We start from the raw sequence: 21384 nt of genomic DNA, 5'->3' as shown, positions 1-21384 counted from the left end.
CTGGCGCTGTGAGGCAGCAGTGCTAACCACTGCACCACCGTGCCATCCCTGTTCTTCTTCAAAATTGTACCATGGGATCTTTCACAGCCATCAGAGCATGGGGCCTCGGTTTAAGGTCAGCATCCAGAAAGACAGCTGTCAACAACATTACTGAGGGAAATGAGGAGTGTGAGGGTGCCTCATAGCTGGCAGTGTAGCAGCATCACTGCTCATGTTAATTCAAAGCTACAGGAACACCACAATGTTGTTGACATTAGGGCTCAATGGTGCAATTTGTGATCATAAAGAAATCAAAATGTCAACAATTAACAGGTTCTGTAAATCACCATTTTGTTAAAAAGCTTCTATTGGGCACAAAGCCAAAACTAAAATAAATATTTCCCACTCCTTGGTTGTCAAAATGCTTTGCTCCTTCTAGCCACATGCCAAGAGGATAACGTTCTGCCAAATGGCACCGTCAAAAATTCTAATTCACAGACCTAAAACAATCAAGCAATTCATGACATGCCAACCCCACTTTGCCCACCACGATGCTCGTAACGTGCCCTGTGAAGCTGGTCCAGCAAGAATGCACCTCTCACCCACCAGCAGAATCTGTTTCAGCCCCCTCCCATAGCCGGTACAGATTAGCAACAGAAAGATCAAACTTCTGACCCTGGGGTGTCCCCATATAAGGACTGCACTGCAATTGCCTGGGAAATTTAAAGTTCCGTGGGGAATGAATGGAAATCATCTGAAACTCCCATTTATACAGCAAACTTTAGATGGTTCAGACTGTCTGATAGCAATAGGTACCCAGAAAAAGTTAGAAGAATTAAAACCACTTGTAACTCATGGGTAACGATAGTATTGTCCAACACCCACAATGGACATTCGGAACACACCACCAATTCCCAACTAGCGCCTCTGCCCCTACCTACCGCCCCAAAAGTCCCCAACCCAACTACACCCAACCCCCAACTGCTACCCAACCCAAACTACTCCCCACCACCACCACTGCAACTTTCCTCCTGACTCCCATGGGACATCCCAATTACCCTCCCCACCCCCTAACTATCCCCCACCCCACCGACTGCCGCACACCTGATACCTCCACCACCCTGATTACCTTCCCCATTCCCAACTAATCCCATCCCCAACAATCCCCCACCTCTCCATCACCGTCCCAACCCCCCACTCCCCCTCCCCACATCCCAACTGACACCTTACTCACCCTATACTGACCAGGCAACCCCCCCGCTCCCCCCCCCCCCCCCCCGCCACTGATCACTCAGCCAACGAGCCACCCAATCCCCCCTTACCATCACTGGTCAACCCCATCCTACCCACTTGCCTTTCCCCCGGCTTCTCAAAGTGGCTGGTTCTTTGAACTTAGTAAGGAGTCTAACAACACCAGGTTAAAGTCCAACAGGTTTATCTGGTAGCAAACGCCACTAGCTTTCGGAGCGCTGCTCCTTCGTCAGGTGACTCAACATTCAGACAAAAGCCAAGAAAATAACCGTGAAATCTTTCATGTGAGATGTTAGCAATGGCTCAAAGATAGCACCCACGCTACTAAAAAAAATGCTGTAGGTAATCTCATTGACATTTCAATGCAGTATTGAAGATGTGCAGTGCTGACAGAGATGCCGTCTTTCAGTGAGACATCAAACCAAAACACCTCTCAGTCAAGTGTAAAAGATCCTGTTGTACTACATGAAGAAGAGTTGGGGAATTTTCCCAGGTGTACTGGCCAATATTTATCCCTCAATAAACATCACGAAAACAGATGATTTAATCCCTTATTTCATTAGTTTGTTCAGAGCTTTCTGTGTGCAAAATAGTTTAGTTTATTTATTAGTGTCACGAGTAGGCTTACACTGCAATGAAGTAACTGTGAAAATCCTCTTGTCACCACACTCCGGCGCCTGTTCGGGTACACTGAGGGAGAATTTAGCAAAGCCATTGCACCTAACCTGCACGTACTTTGGACTATGGGAGGAAACCGGAGCACCTGGAGGAAACCTTCACAGACACCAGGAGAACGTGCAGACTCCGCACAGACAGTGACCCAAGACAGGAATCGAACCCAGATCTCTGGTGCTGTGATGCAGCAGTGCTAATCACCGTGCCACCGTTAGTTGCAATGTTTCCTACATTATAAATGACTGCACTTCATAAAAAAGTATCTCACTCCAGTCATAGAAGTTTACAGCATGAAGACTGGCCTTTCAGCCCAACTTGTCCATGCCTCCCAGTTTTTACCACTAAGCTAGTCCCAATTGCCCACCAGGTGTGTGTGCTACACAAGGAGAACCAGAGAGAGCCCCTTATCCTGACAATGCCTAATGAGCCATGGGAACAATTGGGCATCAATTTATTCATCTTCAATTGCAGATCCTTCTTCATTGTATTGGACTACTTCTCATGATGGGTTGAAGTGAAGAATTTGTACACAGCAACCACAGTGCTCGTGGTGAAGGCATTGAAGGAGATGTTCATGAGCCATGGCACCCCAGACCAGATAGCATTGGATAACCGTCCATAATTTACAAATGAAGACTTCACCCAATTTGTCATCACTTATGGCTTCCACCACTGTACCAACTCCCCAAGATACCCACAGTCAAACAGTGAAGCAGAAAGAGGGGTCTACAGCATAAAAGTGCATCTTAGAAAGAATAACGACTTTCCAACAGCGCTGTTAACCTACAGATCCACAAAGCTGCAATGCAACTTAGACCCATCTGAAGGAAATCTGCCGTCCTTACCTGGTCTGGTGTGACTCCAGATCCACAGCAATGTGGTCGACTCTTAAATGGACTCTAGAATGGCCTAGCAAGCCACTCAGTGCAAGAGAAATTAGGGATGGGCTATAAATGCTGGCCCAGCCAGCAATGCTCACGTCCCTGATAACATTAAAAAAAACAAGAGCAGCAGATTTCACTTTGAGCTCAGGCAGATAAATAAGCAAGCTGTTTCCTAATTTGACAAACAGTTAACGCTTTGCAATCTATTTGACCGACAAATCAAAAACAGCTCTCTGCGAGGCAGTGTTTATATATCTTAAAAACAAATTAAAAATTGCTTGGTTGTTAAAAGTATTAATTTTATCCACTCATATAGTATTACAGGTTAGATTTGTCTAGACTTTTAATTTGAATTTGTCTGACAGTGGATGTGTATGCTATCAATGCTGAACTATAATTAAAGAGGGAGATGAATGACAACATAACTGTGGTTAAATTGGAAAAAAAGCAACAAATAAAAAATACAAATTGGTTACAGATATAAGTAATGTTTTGTCAAGACTAGTGTTAAATCTGACAATCTCTGCTACCTACAAAGCTTGGTAGCATGAAACCAATTTAAGTCAGAACACCTACACAGATATCCATACTGCTAGATAAGATTACACATGAGTTCAAAATCCTTCCTGTACTAGCAAGGATGATCCAGTTATTCCCAGATGCAACAGAATCTCAAATAGAAGATGCTGTAGAATTTTAAAATTTTCTTAGCAATTGTTTTAGTGATAAATGGCATTGAAATAGAAATACATATCTGCAAGAAAGCATGCTGCATATTAGTTATACTGTAGCTTGTGGCCTGACACTGGTATCTGACAGCTTCAGTACTCCTCTGGTAATTCCCTATTAATTCCTCAGACATGATCCACTGGAGCAAGCTGAGAGGGGTGATTGAAGGCAGCAGTGCTGGTGAGAGATTAATTGGATTAATTGAATTGTTTATTTATTTAATTAGTCAGCTAGTGTGTGTATTTTTTTGGCCTTTACTTTAACAGCAGTTTTTCAAGTTTAAAGTGAAAACTAGAAGTGGGCAGCAAAGGAGTCTGGGAAGGGTTTTTATTTTAACTTTAAAAGTCAGTTACCTGGGAGGTTCCCCCTCATTGATCCACTGGAGCAAGCTGAGAGGGGTGATTGAAGGCAGCAGTGCTGGTGAGAGATTAATTGGATTAATTGAATTGTTTATTTATTTAATTAGTCAGCTAGTGTGTGTATTTTTTTGGCCTTTACTTTAACAGCAGTTTTTCAAGTTTAAAGTGAAAACTAGAAGTGGGCAGCAAAGGAGTCTGGGAAGGGTTTTTATTTTAACTTTAAAAGTCAGTTACCTGGGAGGTTCCCCCTCATTGATCCACTGGAGCAAGCTGAGAGGGGTGATTGAAGGCAGCAGTGCTGGTGAGAGATTAATTGGATTAATTGAATTGTTTATTTATTTAATTAGTCAGCTAGTGTGTGTATTTTTTTGGCCTTTACTTTAACAGCAGTTTTTCAAGTTTAAAGTGAAAACTAGAAGTGGGCAGCAAAGGAGTCTGGGAAGGGTTTTTTAAGCGCGTGAAGTATAAAAGGTAGGCTGCAGTATACAGCGGGCAGCGTCGGGAGCGGGGAGTGGAGTGTGTGGGAAGCAGAGTGTGAGCTATAAGACTTTGGCTCACAGGGCTTAGGCAGAAAGGGCGAGTAGGGGTGAGTTGAATTCATTTTTGCACTTTCTACCTGGTACTGGCAAGGTATCTAGAGGGGGTGGGTGTGCAGGCAGTGCAATGTTCCTCTTGCACTATGTTTGAGGTGAGGGACGACGACAGTGTCCCTACTGATTACACCTGTGGGAAGTGCACCCATCTGCAGCTCCTCCAAAACCGTGTTAGGGAACTGGAGCTGGAGTTGGATGAACTTAGGATCATCAGGGATGCAGAGATGGGCATAGACACAAGCTTTAGGAATACAGTTACTCCGAGGATTGAAAACAGATGGGTGACGGTGAGAGGGGCTGGGAGGAAGCAGTCCGTGCAGGGATCCCCGGTGGTCGTTCCCCTTAGCAACAAGTATTCCGCTTTGGATACGGTTGAGGGGGATGACATACCAGTGGGGAGCCGCAGTGAGAGGATCTCCAGCACTGTGTCCGTCTCTGTGGCTCGGGAGGGAAAGGGGGAGAGCGGGAGGGCGATAGTTATTGGGGACTCGTTAGTTAGAGGGATAGATAGGAGGTTCTGTGGCAGCAAAAGAGACTCACGGATGGTATGTTGCCTACCGGATGCCAAGGTCCGTGATGTCTCAGACCGTGTTTTCCAGATTCTGAAGGGGGAGGGGAAACAGTCACAAGTCGTGGTGCACATTGGTACCAATGACATAGGTAAGAGAAGGGACGGGGATTTAAAGCAGGAATTTCTGGAGCTGGGCTGGAAGCTGAGAGCCAAGATGAAACATGTGGTCATCTCTGGTACGTTGCCGGTACCACGTGATAGCGAGTTGAGGAACAGGGAGAGAGTGCAGTTAAATATGTGGTTGCAGGGATGGTGTAGGAGGGAGGGTTTCAGATACGTGGATAATTGGAACACGTTCTGGGGAAGGTGGGACCTGTACAAACAGGACGGGGTGCACCTGAACCAGAGGGGCACCAATATCCTCGGAGGGAAATTTGTTACGGCTCTTCAGGGGGGTTTAAACTAATTTGTCAGGGGAGTGGGAAAGGGAGTTGTAGTCCAGAAGTCAGTGAGGGTGGTGAGGTATTGGGGAAGGTATCAGGGTCAAGGGTGGGTACTGGTGGACAGGAAGGTGGGTTGAAGTGTGTCTACTTCAATGCAAGGAGCATCCGGAACAAGGTAGATGAACTTGGGGCGTGGATTGGGACTTGGGACTACGATGTTGTGGCCATTACGGAGACGTGGGTAGAACAAGGACAGGAATGGTTGTTGGACGTTCCGGGGTATAGATGTTTCACTAAGTGTAGGGAAGCTGGTAAAAGAGGTGGAGGAGTGGCATTGTTAATCAAGGATAGTTTAACGGCTGCGGAAAGGCACTTCGTGGGGGATCTGCACACTGAGGTAATATGGGCTGAAGTTAGAAATAGGAAAGGAGCGGTCACGTTGCTAGGAGTTTACTATAGGCCCCCAAATAGTAATAGAGATGTGGAGGAAGAAATTGCTAAGCAGATTATGGATATGTGTGGGGGTCACAGGGTAGTTGTCATGGGGGACTTTAACTTTCCAAATATTGATTGGAACCTTTGTAGGTCAAATAGTTTGGATGGGGCAGTTTTTGTGCAGTGTGTGCGGGAGGGTTTCCTGACACAATATGTGGATGGGCCGACTAGAGGTGAGGCCACATTGGATTTGGTACTGGGAAATGAACCGGGCCAAGTGTTAGATTTGGTTGTGGGAGAGCAATTTGGAGATAGTGACCACAATTCGGTGTCTTTTGTTATTGCAATGGAGAGGGATAGGGCCGTACGGCAGGGCAAGGTTTACAATTGGGGGAGGGGTAATTATGATGCGATTAGGCAAGAATTAGGGGGCATAAGTTGGGAACAGAAACTGTCAGAGAAAGGAACTAATGAAAAGTGGAACTTTTTCAAGGAACAAATACTGGATGTCCTTGATAGGTATGTTCCTGTCAGGCAGGGAGGAAATGGCCGAGTGAGGGAACCATGGTTCACAAAAGAGGTGGAATGTCTTGTGAAAAGGAAGAGGGAAGCTTATGTAGGGATGAGGAAACAAGGTTCAGATGGCTCGATTGAGGGTTACAAGTTAGCAAGGAATGAGCTGAAAAAGGGGCTTAGGAGAGCTAGGAGGGGACATGAGAAGTCCTTGGCGGGTCGGATCAAGGAAAACCCCGAGGCTTTTTACTCTTATGTGAGGAATAAAAGAATGACCAGGGTGAAGTTAGGGCCGGTCAAGGACAGTAGTGGGAACTTGTGTATGGAGTCAGTAGAGATAGGCGAGGTGATGAATGAATACTTTTCTTCAGTGTTCACCAAGGAGAGGGGCCATGTTTTTGAGGAAGAGAAGGTGTTACAGGCTAATAGGCTGGAGGAAATAGATGTTCGGAGGGAGGATGTCTTGGCAGTTTTGAATAAACTGAAGGTCGATAAGTCCCCTGGGCCTGATGAAATGTATCCTAGGATTCTGTGGGAGGCAAGGGATGAGATTGCAGAGCCTTTGGCGTTGATCTTTGGGTCCTCGCTGTCCACGGGGATGGTGCCAGAGGACTGGAGAATGGCGAATGTTGTTCCTCTGTTTAAGAAAGGGAATAGAAATGACCCTGGTAATTATAGACCGGTTAGTCTTACTTCGGTGGTTGGTAAATTGATGGAAAGGGTCCTTAGGGATGGGATTTACGACCATTTAGAAAGATGCGGATTAATCCGAGATAGTCAGCACGGATTCGTGAAGGGCAAGTCGTGCCTCACAAATTTGATAGAATTTTTTGAGGAGGTAACTAAGTGTGTTGATGAAGGTAGGGCAGTTGATGTCATATACATGGATTTTAGTAAGGCGTTTGATAAGGTCCCCCATGGTCGGCTTATGATGAAAGTGAGGAGGTGTGGGATAGAGGGAAAGTTGGCCGATTGGATAGGTAACTGGCTGTCTGACCGAAGACAGAGGGTGGTGGTCGATGGAAAATTTTCGGATTGGAGGCAGGTTGCTAGCGGTGTGCCGCAGGGATCAGTGCTTGGTCCTCTGCTCTTTGTGATTTTTATTAATGACTTAGAGGAGGGGGCTGAAGGGTGGATCAGTAAATTTGCTGATGACACCAAGATTGGTGGAGTAGTGGATGAGGTGGAGGGCTGTTGTAGGCTGCAAAGAGACATAGATAGGATGCAAAGCTGGGCTGAAAAATGGCAAATGGAGTTTAACCCTGATAAATGTGAGGTGATTCATTTTGGTAGGACAAATTTAAATGTGGATTACAGGGTCAAAGGTAGGGTTCTGAAGACTGTGGAGGAACAGAGAGATCTTGGGGTCCATATCCACAGATCTCTAAAGGTTGCCACTCAAGTGGATAGAGCTGTGAAGAAGGCCTGTAGTGTGTTAGCTTTTATTAACAGGGGGTTGGAGTTTAAGAGCCGTGGGGTTATGCTGCAACTGTACAGGACCTTGGTGAGACCACATTTGGAATATTGTGTGCAGTTCTGGTCACCTCACTATCAGAAGGATGTGGAAGCGCTGGAAAGAGTGCAGAGGAGATTTACCAGGATGCTGCCTGGTTTGGAGGGTAGGTCATATGAGGAAAGGTTGAGGGAGCTAGGGCTGTTCTCTCTGGAGCGGAGGAGGCTGAGGGGAGACTTAATAGAGGTGTATAAAATGATGAAGGGGATAGATAGAGTGAACGTTCAAAGACTATTTCCTCGGGTGGATGGAGCTATTACAAGGGGGCATAACTATAGGGTTCGTGGTGGGAGATACAGGACGGATATCAGAGGTAGGTTCTTTACGCAGAGAGTGGTTGGGGTGTGGAATGGACTGCCTGCAGTGATAGTGGAGTCAGACACTTTAGAAACATTTAAGCGGTTATTGGATAGGCACATGGAGCACACCAGGATGATAGGGAGTGGGATAGCTTGATCTTGGTTTCAGATAAAGCTCGGCACAACATCGTGGGCCGAAGGGCCTGTTCTGTGCTGTACTGTTCTATGTTCTATGTTCTATATATTTTGCCCATATCCCTCTACCATATCCCTCTATACCCATCTTACCCATGTAACTGGTTAAATGCTTTTTAAAAAGATAGAAATTGTACCCACCTCTACTACAGCCTCTGGCAGATTGTTCCAACCACTCAGTGTGTGAAAACATTGCCCCTCTGGACCCTTTAGTATCTCTCCCCTCTGACCTTAAACCTATGCCCTCTAGTGTTAAACTCCCCTACTTAGCTGCAAAGTGCTTTGAGACATCTGTCCTGAGTAATGTCTGTGGAGTGGGATTTGAGCACGCAAACTTCTGTCTTTGAGGAATACCGCAACATCAACATTGTGCCAAAGGCATTTGAGAAAGGGCCACATAATAGACTCATTAGCAAACTTGAAGCCCGTGGGATTAAAGGGGCAGCGACAGCAAATTTGGCCAAGAGACAGAAAACAGGCAATGGTGAAGGCTGGTGGTCAGACTGGTTCAGTATGAGGGCACCACTGCTCATGTTGATATATTTTAATGGCCCCGACTTTACTGAAAACTTGGAAATATAGTGACCAGTGAGGAGGATATTAGCAGATTTCAGGAAGGCATAAACAGACTAGCAAAATGCGCAGACATGTGACAGATAAAAATTAATACAAAGAAGTGTGAAGTGGTGGATTTTGAATAATTGAAGCAATTACTAACCAAATGGTATAATTTTGTAATTGCCTGCGTTTGGCCCATGATCACTCTTACCCATGTGGCTGTTTAAATGCTTTTTAAAAAACAGAAATTAATACATAGAGGGATATTAGCTGTTGGTCTAGATAGGTAAACGTGATCGGCGCAGGCTTGGAGGGCCGAAGGGCCTGTTCCTGTGCTGTACTGTTCTTTGTCCTAAAGTGAGTGTAGGAACGGAGAAGCCTGGGGTTCACATATACAAATCTTTGCAGGTGGCAGGACAAGCTGAGCGAGTTATTTAAAAAGATATGCAAGATCCTTGTCTTTGTTGATGCCACAACGTGAAAAAGCATTTGAAAAATGCCATACCTTTATAAATCTCTGGATAGGTCTCACCTGGAGTACTGCGATCAAATTCTGAATGCGACATTTTAAGAAGAATATCAAGGCTATCGAGAGAATACAAAAGGGATGTACTCGAATGATTCCAGAAATGAGGGATTGCAGTTAGGTGGAGAGGCAGAAAAGCAGGGATTGTTCTTCTGAGAGCAAAGATGATTATGAGAAGGTTTAGGTGAGATGTTCAAAATTATTATTTTTTTATTTATTAGCCACAAGTCAGGCTTACATTAACACTGCAATAAAGTTACTGTGAAATTCCTTCAGTCGCCACACTCTGGTGCCTGTTCGGGTCAAAGCGCCTAACCAGCACGTCTTTCAGATTGCGGGAGGAAACTGGAGCACCCGGAGGAAACCCACGCAGACACGGGGAGAACGTGCAAACTCCAAACAGACAGTGACCCAAGCCGGGAATCGAACCCGAGTCCCAGGCGCTGTGAGGCAGCAGTGCTAACCACTGTGCCACCCATGATGAAGGGTTTGAATAGAGTAAATAAGGGGGCATTGTTTCTAGTAGCAGGAGGATCAGGAGGGAGAGGATACAGATCAAAATAGCAACTTTCAGAAGAAAATTGGGTAAACACTTGAATAAGCATGATAGACCAAATGGTCTCCTGTTGTCTTTATGATTCCGGATCCATCGGAAATCACACTTTAGGTCCTTGGTTATCTGCAATATCTCTGATACAACTTGATAAATTCAATTATCTTCAAGTTACGCAAGCGTTCATTTATCTCACTATCACCTTTCCTTTCTTTGTCTGCTTCTCCTCCAAGTCACTGTGAACTCCAATGTCGACCAGAGGCTAATTTTCCATGTCAACTCACTCTAAATTAATCCTGCCTTAACCAAGTGGTCGAGGCTTCCACACACTTCAGACAGGGGCAGTTTCCACTGACTGGCCAAAGCTGCCAGTGAAGTGGAGGAGGAAATAATGTTTAACATTGGTTGTCACAGGTTTATGACAATCTACAAAAGAGGGTAATAAGGAAATGGCGAAAATGCTATTAGCTTTGTATGATTGCAACCTTTCAGCTTTCCTCTTACCACTACCTGGAAGCAGTCTCTCACATACAAACTACAAGTAATTTCATGTCCCCTCTCCTCACCTTGCTCGCATAGATCTCTCTTTCGTTCTCTCTCTTGAGGTACCATGCCCTGAAAGGGCTTTGTTGATCACAAACTTCTAAGCTGGGCCATGATTATGCTTGACAAGGTACTTCAGTGGAAGGCTACTGTCTTCTACAGATGACTGACCAGGAAACTCCCCCTCTCTCAGCCCTCTTGCGTTTCAGGAGGATTTACAAGTTGATGACCGAGCCACATTATGAATGCTCCTTCCAAGCCCTGGTGGCGGGACTCAAAATCAGAGTTCTGGCTCAGAGATCCGGATCTCTCCCCACAGTACTACAAGAGCTCCTGTCACATAAATAATGAACTGAATACTTGCCCATTTGAAGCCAACACTGTGTCCATCCCTAATTCCTGTCACTGCTGAACGTGCTGAGACACACCCATTCTATCATGATGGGATTTCCACTGATTTTCCCTGTACTTTCTCAGAAGACTAAGGAAATTTGGCATGTCAGCTCCGACTCTCTCCAACTTTTACAGATGCACCATAGAAAGCATTCTTTCTGGTTGTATCACAGCTTGATATGGTTCCTGCTCTGCCTCAGACTGCAAGCACTACAAAAGGTCGTGGATGTAGCCCAATCCATCACGCAAACCAGCCTCCCATCCATTGACTCTGAATGCCTGCTGCCTCGGCAAAGCAGCCAGCATAATCAAGGACCACACACGCACCCCGAACATTCTCTCTTCCACCTTCTTCCGTCGGGAAAAAGATACAAAAGTCTGAGGTCACGTACTGACCGATTCAAGAATAGCTTCTTCCCTGCTGCCGTCAGACTTTTGAATGGACCTACCTCGCATTAAGTTGATTTTCTCTATACCCTAGCTATGACTGTAACACTACCTTTTGCACTCTCTCGTTTCCTTCTCTATGAATGGTACGTTTTGTCTGTATAGTGTGCAAGAAACAATACTTTTCACTCTATGCTAATACACGTGACAATAATAAATCAAATCAAAAGCTGCTACAAATAGGTGAGGTACCCAGCAACTTAGGGGAGGATTGAATATTACACACAGTTAATTCCCCAGAATTATGCTTAACAGTGGCTCCAATTTAAAAGTCCTTAATTGCCTATAAAGCGTTTGGGGTGTCCTGAGATTGTACTATATAAAAACAATCTGTCTTTCTGTTAAATGCAGTGATAAAAATATACGTTCTTTTTAATCCCGAAATGCCTTAATTCCTTACAAAACCGTAATATTGGAAATCAAGAATTACTGAACATAAGAACTAGGAGCAGGGGTAGGCCATCTGGCCCCTCGAGTCTGCTCCGCCATTCAATAAGATCTTTTTGTGGACTCAGCTCCACTTACCCGCCCGCTCACCCTTAATTCCTTTACTGTTCAAAAATGTATCTACCCTTGCCTTAAAAACATTCAATGAGGTAGCCTCAACTGCTTCACTGGGCAGGGAATTCCACAGATTCACAACCCTTTGTGTGAAGAAGTTCCTCCTCAACTCAGTCCTAAATCTGCTCCCCCTTATTTTGAGGCTATGCCCCCTAGTTCTAGTTTCACCCGCCAGTGGAAACAACTTCCCTGCTTCTATCTTATCTATTCCCTTCATAATCTTATATGTTTCTATAAGATCTCCCCTCATTCTTCTGAATTCCAATGAGTGTAGCCCCAGTCTACTCAATCTCTCCTCATAAGCCAACCCTCTCAACTCCGGAATCAACCTAGTGAATCTCCTCTGCACCTCCTCCAGTGCCAGTATATCCTTTCTCAAGTAAGGAGACCAAAACTGTACACAGTACTCCAGGTGTGGCCTCACCAGCACCTTATACAGCTGCAACATAATCTCGCTGTTTTTAAACCCCATCCCTCTAGCAATGAAGGACAAAGTTCTATTTGCCTTCTTAATTACCTGCTGCACCTACAAACCAATTCCTTGAGATTCCTGCACAAGGACACCCAGGTCCCTCTGCATAGCAGCATGCTGCAATTTTTTACCATTTAAATAATAATCCATTTTGCTGTTATTCCTACCAAAATGGATGACCTCACATTTACCAACATTGTACTTCATCTGCCAGACCCTCGCCCACTCACTTAGACTATCTATATCCCTTTGCAGATTTTCAGTGTCCTCTACACACTTTGCTCTTCCACCCATCTTAGTGTCATCTGCGAATTTTGACACACTACACTTAGTCCCCAACTCCAAATCATCTATGTAAATCGTAAACAATTGCGGTCCCAACACTGATCTGAGGCACACCACTAGTGACTGATCGCCAACCAGAAAAACACCCATTTACCCCTACTCTTTGCTTTCTGTTAGTTAACCAATCCTCTATCCACGCTAATACATCACCCGCAACACTGTGCATCTTTATCTTATGTAGCAGTCTTTGGTGCGGCACTTTGTCAAATGTCTTCTGGAAATCCAGATACACCACATCCACAGGTTCCCCATTGTCCACTGCACATGAAGTCTGGATACCTCAAATATCGGCTTATCTGCCTGATTGGCAATTCTTCCTCTACCCATTAATCAATATTTTAATAAAGTGTAATGAATTGCAATGCCAGTCACAACTGCTTGGGGAGGTGGTGGCATAGTGATAATGTCATTGGTCCAGAGGCCCAGGCTAATGCTGTGGAGACAGGGGTTCCGAACAGGAACATCAAGGTAGCCTCAGTAATAGGGACCATGAAATCATCATCGATTATCATAAATGTCTTTCAGAATTTATATCCTCCTATTGTGACGTTCCCTTTTATTTGTTTTAAGTTTAGTTTCAAGTAACTTTTCCCTTCAAGTCTCCACCCACAGCTTGCCATTATTGGCCAAGGGATGTAAATACTCAATTTCCATTTGAGTCTGTCTAAAACTGCCATTCTCGTGGTAACTGCGCCAGAAAAGAAGAAAGGAGCGCTATCGTCATCAGTTACAACGTGCAGGTAAAAATATTCACTGATAACACAGTCCCAATTTAGAAGGACAAAGTCATATTGCATCATACTTTCACATTTCAAGCAGACAACTTATAAAAAATTCACATCATTAGAAACCTAGAATAACATTGGGCTTCTCAAATTGTCATCTCTCATAAGTGACAAAAAATGATATTCAGCTATACACAGTGTTTACAGTGCACAAATATTCAGCTGATTCTTCACACGCCTTCTTCGACACTTCTGTATCTCACCCCATCAACATATCTTTCTATCCACTTCTCGCTCTTGCACCTAACCAGCTTCCATGAAATGAATCTATGTTATTCGCCTCTGATAGTCCCAAGGGTAGCAAAGTCCATTTTCTAACCACTCTTTGGGTAAAGGGCTTCAAAATATTTACAAATGTTTAAAATGCACCTGTAAGCTTTCTCTTCCATTTATCCGCCCGTTTCTTGTTACTCCAAAGCCCTTTCCACTCTAACCTCCACCTCCCTCATTGATGGCACAGCCTCCTGTCCCTCAGTTTGTGACGCGTCTGCCCAGTCACCTCGCTTTCAGTCTATGACTCACATCCTCTGTCACTCCTCTGTGACCCAACACTCAACGCTCCTCCCCTGCCATTTCTCTAAGTCTATGACCCATCCCTTCCATCACAACTCTTTGTGACTTGTCCCCCTCATCTTACTATCCCTGTGAAGCTCTCAATGACACGTTGTTGCTCCTGGATTGGTTTGCTCAAGAACCATGATCTTGTGTCGTTGCTACATCAATCCTCTTCAATCTGACACCCTCCCCTTCATAATCCCTCTTTCTTATTTCTCTCTGATTTGTCTTTGACTAACTAATATTCTCCATTGATTTCTCTCCATCTGTGATCCATCTGCAGAGAGATTTGGACAGGCTGAGTGAGTGGGCGAGGATATGGCAAATGGAGTATAACGTTGATAAATGCGAGGTTATACACTTTGGAGGAAATAATAACAAATGGGATTACTATCTCAATGGAAACAAATTAAAACATGCTACCGTGCAAAGGGACCTGGGGGTCCTTGTGCATGAGACGCAAAAGCCCAGTCTGCAGGTACAACAGGTGATCAAGAAGGCAAATGGGATGTTGGCCTATATTGCGAGGGGGATAGAATATAAAAGCAGGGATGTCTTGATGCACCTGTACAGGGCATTGGTGAGGCCGCAGCTGGAATACTGTGTGCAGTATTGGTCCCCTTATATGAGGAAGGATATATTGGCATTGGAGGGAGTGCAGAGAAGGTTCACCAGGTTGATACCGGAGATGAGGGGTTTGGATTATGAGGAGAGGCTGAGGAGATTGGGTTTGTACTCGTTGGAGTTTAGAAGGATGAGGGGGGATCTGATGGAGACTTATAAGATAATGCGGGGGCTGGATAGGGTGGAGGCGGAGAGATTCTTTCCACTTAGTAAGGAAGTTAAAACTAGAGGACACAGCCTCAAAATAAAGGGGGGTCGGTTTAAGACAGAGTTGAGGAGGAACCTCTTCTCCCAGAGGGTGGTGAATCTCTGGAATTCTCTGCCCACTGAGGTGGTGGAGGCTACCTCGCTGAATATGTTTAAAGCGCGGATGGATGGATTCCTGATCGGTAAGGGTTATGGGGATCAGGCGGGTAAGTGGTACTGATCCACGTCAGATCAGCCATGATCTTATTGAATGGCGGGGCAGGCTCGAGGGGCTAGATGGCCTACTCCTGCTCCTATTTCTTATGTTCTTATTTCGCTTTGTCCATGACCTAATTCCCCATGATGACACATGATTCTCTGACCTCCTCTCCCTGTCTGATTAATTTCCCCGTGAAGTCTTCTTTTAGTCAGTGGATAGTCTGTGCAAGACTTCTTCACTCTATCACCGCCCCACCCACACCTTCTCGGCGGCACGGTAGCACAGTGGTTAGCACTGCTGCTTCACAGCTCCAGGGTCCCGGGTTCGATTCCCGGCTCGGGTCACTGTCTGTGTGGAGTTTGCACATTCTCCTCGTGTCTGCGTGGGTTTCCTACGGGTGCTCCGGTTTCCTCCCACAGTCCAAAGATGTGCGGGTTAGGTTGATTGGCCAGGTTAAAAAAAGAAATTGCCCCTTAGAGTCCTGGGATGCGTAGGTTAGAGGGATCAGTGGGTAAATATGTGAGGGTAGGGCCTGGGTGGGATTGTGGTCGGTGCAGACTCGATGGGCCGAATGGCCTCCTTCTGCACTGTAGGGTTTGTATGATTTGTATGATTTCTCACTCCATGACTGGTCGCCAACACCTCTCCCTCACTGTCATCCTCCCTCACTCCATGATCCATTACTGACCACATCATCACTATAACTACTGCTCTCACAGAGGCTCAATCCCTCCATCAGCAACCCCTTCTCTCACCTGGTGGCATTACCCATCCTCATTATGTCACCTGCCCACTAAGAGACCTTCCCTCAATCCCCCTCCTTTCTCTCAGATGCTAACTAAGTTGCCCCCCACTTCCATTACTCCTCCTGACCCCTTCCACTCACTGAGACCTAAACTCTGAGGACAGTTCTTCTCTCAGTCACTTCCTCTTGATGAGGTCCCTCGACTCAATGAAGCCACATCCGTCTTTCTCTGTCATTCCCCTCTCTCAGCGACACCTGCCAAGGTGGTCCCTCCACCTCCCAGGCCCCTCACTGCACCCACCCTCTCACAGAGGTTCTGCCATCATTTGATTCTCCCCTTCTCTTAGGCACCCTCTCAAAACGATGCCTCTCCTCACTGGGGCCCTTGCACCTCACTTTCAGCAGATGCATTCAAGCTCCTCCCTCAATCCCCAGCCCCTCCTCCGTCAGTGAAGCCCATCCCCCTCTGGATCCACCCACTCACTGGAGTCCCTCCCCTTCTGGTTCCTCTCCTCACAACAGCAGATCCTCACTGAGTGGCCACTCCCCACCATCAGAGCCCCTCCCTCTTTGACCCCCCATTATGAGGCCCCTCCCTCTTTGAATCCCAACACTGAGGCGTCTCCCTCTTGGACCCCTCAATACTGAGGCCCCTCCTATTATGACCCCCATCATTGTGCCCCCCCTTTGACCCTCATTACTGAGGCCCCTCCTTCTTTGATCCCCATTATGAGGCCCCGCCATCTTTGACCCATATCACTGAGGCCCCTCCCTCATTGACCTCCATCACTGAGGTATCTCCCTCTTTGACCCTTATGACGCCCCTTCCACTTTGATATCTCTCCCTCTTCGAGCCCCATTATTGAGGCCCCTCCCTCTTTGACACCATTACTGAGGCCCCTCCCTCTTTAACCCCCTTCACTGAGGCCCCTCCCTCTTTGACCCCCATCACTGAGGCCCCTCCCTTTGTCCCCGTCACTGAGGCACCTCCCTCTTTGACCCCATTACTGAGGCCCCTCCCTCTCTGACCCCATTACTGAGGCCTCCCCTCTCTGACCCCATTACTGAGGCCCCTCCCTCTTTGACCCCATCACTGAGGCCCCTCCCTCTTTGAGCCCCATCACTGAGGCCCCTCCCTCTTTGAGCCCCATCATTGAGGCCCCGCCCTCTTTGAACCCCCATCACTGAGGCCCCTTCCTCTTTGACCTTCCCCACGAAAGGGTCCCACCAGTTTGGCCCCTCCCCCTATTCCTGAGGCTCCTCCCACGTTAGCCCCGCCCTAATATTGAAGCCCCCCCCCACATTAGCCTTTGGCTCCCCTCCCCTCCCCCTCTCTGCTCTCTCTCACACAGAGACAGCAGCCTCCCTCCTGCCCCCGCTCTCACTCACCCCACCCCCGGGGCGCCGCTCCCTCCGCCGCCGCCGCTCGCGCTCCACCCGCCTGGCCGGCTCGCGCCAAACCGTCAGCTGACCCGCGCCTGACGTCAGTGGGCGGGCCCGAGAGCCAGTGACACTACGGAGAGGCGGCACGTGACCCTCCCCAGGGCGGGGCAGAGGCAGGGAGATAGAGTGAAGGAGAGAGGGGGGCGGGGCATGAAGCGGCGCGGTGGCGCAGTGTGTTAACGCTGCTGCTTCACAGTGGCGAGGGAGCCGGGTTCGATTCCCGGCTTGGGTCACTGTTTGTGTGCAGTCTCTCTCCATGCCTAACACAACAGTTAAAGTTCATTCATCAGTGTCACAAAGTAGGCTGATGTGTGATTTGTTACTGTCACAGGTATCAGCATGTGGAGATGCCGGCTTTGGACTGGGGTAAACACAGTAAGAAGTCTCACAGCACCAGGTTAAAGCCCAACAGGTTTATTTGGTAGCAAAAGCTGCCCCTTCATCAGGTGAGTGGGAGTTCAGTTCACAAACAGGGCACATAAAGACAATGGTTGGAATGCATTCTCCTTCACGACACTGCAGAGTTGCTGAGCAGAGACTGATAGCCAAGTTTCGCACATATGAGGACAGCCTCAACCGGGATCTTGGGTTTATGTCGCACTATCTGTAACCCCCACGACTTGCCTGGGCTTGCAAAATCTCACTAACTGTCCCAGCTGGAGACACATCTCTTTAACCTGCGATTGTATCACAGCTTGGTATGGCTCCTGCTCTGCCCAAGACTGCAAGGAACTACAAAAGGTCGTGAATGTAGCCCAATCCATCACGCAAGCCAGCCTCCCATCCATTAACCCTCTCTCCGCTCACATTGTCTGTACCTTTAAGGCTTGATTACCTGTAAAGACTCGCATTCCAACCATTGAACTGAACTCCCACTTACCTGACGCTTAGCGCTCCGAAAGCTTTTGCTTTTGCTACCAAATAAACCTGTTGGACTTTAACCTGGTATTGTGAGACTTCTTACTGTGTTTACGCCAGTGCAACGCCGGCATCTCCACAACCTGTATCAGCATGCAGTGAAAAGTATTGTTTCTTGCATGCTACAGACAGAGCACACCATTCATAGAGAAGGAAACAAGAGGGTGCAGAATGTAGTGTTACAGACATAGCTAGGGTGTAGAGAAAGATCAACTTAATGCAAAGTAGGTCCGTTCAAAAGTCTGACAGCAGCAGGGAAGAAGCTGTTCTTGAGTCGGTTGGTATGTGACCTCAGACTTTTGTATCTTTTCCCAAAGGAAGAAGGTGGAAAAGAGAATGTCCGCGGTGCATGGGGTCCTTAATTATGCTGGCTGCTTTGCCGAGGCAGCGGGAAGTGTAGACGGAGTCAATGGATGGGAGATTAGCATGATGGATTGGGCTACATTCAGGACCATTTGAGGTTCCTTGTGGTCTTGGGCAGTGCAGGAGCCATACCAAGGTGTGATACAACCAGAAAGAATGCTTTCTAAGGTGCATCTGTAAAAGTTGGTGAGAGTTGTAGCTGACATGCCAAATTTCCTTACTCTTCTGAGAAAGGAGAGGCGTTGGTAGGCTTTCTTGACATGTGTTGGCATGGGGGGACCAGGACAGGTTGTTGGTGATCTGGACATAAGAACATAAGAACATAAGAAATAGGAGCAGGAGTAGGCCATCTAGCCTGCCCCGCCATTCAATAAGATCATGGCTGATCTGACGTGGATCAGTACCACTTACCCGCCTGATCCCCATAACCCTTAATTCCCTTACCGCTCAGGAATCCATCCATCCGCGCTTTAAACATCTAAAAACTTGAAGCTCTCAACCCTTTCTACTTCATCCTCATTGATGTAGACAGGGGCATGGAGAACATGTTCTCCACTACGCTTCCTGACGTCTATGATAATCTCCTTCGTTTTGGTGACATTGAGGGAGAGATTATTGCTGCCGCACCAGTTCACCAGATTCTCTATCTCATTCCTGTACTCTGTCTCATTACTGTTTGAGATCCGACCCACAACGGTGGTGTCGTCAGCAAACTTGAAAATCGAGTTGGAGGGGAATTTGGCCACACGGTCATAGGTGTATAAGGAGTATAGTAGGGGGCTGAGAACACAGCCTTGTGGGGCACCGGTGTTGAGGATGGTCGTGGAGGAGGTGTTGTTGCCTATCCTTACTGATTGTGGTCTGTGAGTTAGGAAGTTCAGGATCCAGTCGCCGAGGCCCAGGCCACGGAGTTTGGAAATGAGTTCACACTGCAATGAAGTTACTGTGAAAATCCCCGAGTCGCCTGTTCGGGTACACTGAGGGAGAATTTAGCATAGCCAACGCACCTAACCAGCGCGTCTTTCGGACTGTGGGAGGAAACCTGAGCACCCGGAGGAAACCCACGGTGTGCACAGCACTGCTGCCTCACAGCGCCAGGGACTGGGTTCGACTCCCAGCTTGGTTCATTGTGTGGAGTTTGCATGTTCTTCCCGTGCCTGCGTGGGTTTCCTCCGGGTGCTCTGGTTTCCTCCCACAGTCCAAAGATACGTAGGTTAGTTGGGTTGGCCATGCTAAATTGCCCCTTAGTGTCAGGGGGATTAGCAGGGTAAATATGTGGTGTTACAGGAATAGGGCCTGGGTGGGTATATGGTCAGTGCCAGACTCGATGGGCCAAATGGCCTCCTTCTCCACTGTAGGGATTTCATGATCTATGATTCCCGTGGCGGACAATAGAAAGGTCCGTTGATCTCGGGTGGGATTTTAAGGTTTTGGGACGGTCGAGGCCATAAAATCCCACCCAGGGAGAATGTTCAGACTCCGCACAGACAGTGACCCAAGCGGGGAATCGAACCCAGGTTCCTGGCGCTCTGAGACAGCAGTGCTAACCACTGTGCCCATTTGTTTCTTCCTTTCAAGCTCCCTGCCTTTTCTCCCTAGGCAAGGGGAGAGCAGGGTTTTACAGGAAACTAAACAAGCATTTGATTGCATCTTCAATGTTAAATCTTATCTCAGCTGCCCACAATGAGTTTCTGGTAGGCGCTGCATTGTGTGAACTGTCATGACGTGTCCTGTTCCGTGTGGCACAGGCTGGGTGGAAGTTAAAAGCTGGTGAGGGGAGGTGGGTCGTGGGGAGAGGGAGTGTGTGTAGTTTGTCCTCTGTCCCTCACTGCTCCCCTGTCCCTCCATCCCCCGTGGAGCCTGGTGGAACCGCCCAGGAGGGAAAGCACACTTCTGCGTCGCCTCTTTCCGTAGCCATTGAGATAGTATTCCCGGAGGGCGACTCATCAAATCCTTCTCTGCCGCCGTCCTTGTTTAAGCGATTGGTCAGTTCAAGAACGGTGCAGACGGTCCCAGTACACTTGGGCACTGTCGACCGTCCTCTGGACTGGGGTTGATCCTCGTCCTGGCCACTTTGCATGGTGCTGGAATTAAAACCCAAACAAAGAAAACATTCTGTCAGTGACTGATCACATAATCTTCCTACATTTAGCACACTGTGCCTCTGTACTAGAAAGAGCCATCCAATTAACTGATCAAGACCTCAGAAGATCTTTAATTCCCACAAGGCCCCCACCTCTCTTTCTTACTTTAAGATGCTCATCAGCACGCACTTGTTTGAGAAAACTGATCCCCTTACTAATCAAGAACCTATCTATCTCTGTCTTAAATACAGGTGGCACAGTGGTTAGCCCTGCTGCCTTATAGCGCCAGCGGACCTGGGTTCGATTCCCAGCTTGGATCACTGTGCAGAATCTGTACATTCTCCCCATGTCTGCATGGGCCTCCTCCGCGTGCTCTGCTTTCCTCCCACAGTCCAAAAGAAGTGCTGGTTAGGTGCATTGGCTAAATTCTTCTTCAGTGTATCTGAACCGGCGCTGGAGTGTGGCGACTTGGAGGCTTCAAATTCTATTTATCAGTGTCACAGGCAGGCTTACATTAACACTGCAATGAAGTTACTGTGAAAATCCCCTAGTCGCCACACTCCAGTGCCTGTTTGGGTATGCTGAGGGAGAATTTAGCATGGCCAATGTACCTAACCAGCACTTCTTTTGGACTGTGGGAGGAACCTGGAGGAAACCTACGCAGACACAGGGAGAATGTGCAGA

At 47.2% G+C, this 21384-nt stretch overlaps 1 protein-coding gene across 7 annotated transcripts in view; it reads right to left on the bottom strand.

Moving 5' to 3' along the window:
- LOC144509098 (carnitine O-palmitoyltransferase 1, liver isoform-like) overlaps nucleotides 1-17381 on the bottom strand; it is a 304253-nt gene extending 286872 nt beyond the window's left edge. For 6 of the 7 annotated variants that reach the window (XR_013500394.1, XR_013500395.1, XR_013500396.1 and 3 more), the window contains exon 1: nucleotides 17282-17381. The gene's annotated coding sequence lies outside the window, so the exon portion shown is untranslated. The remainder of the gene's footprint in view (nucleotides 1-17281) is intronic. The other variant, XM_078237449.1, reaches the window with a different exon arrangement.
- Between the last annotated feature and the right edge of the window lie 4003 nt (nucleotides 17382-21384).

This window comes from Mustelus asterias, chromosome 21 (assembly GCF_964213995.1).
Source record: "Mustelus asterias chromosome 21, sMusAst1.hap1.1, whole genome shotgun sequence".
NCBI classification, from domain to species: Eukaryota; Metazoa; Chordata; class Chondrichthyes; order Carcharhiniformes; family Triakidae; genus Mustelus; species Mustelus asterias.
The sequence above is the reverse complement of the archived record's forward strand: the minus strand, read 5'-3'. Positions and strand labels throughout refer to the sequence as shown.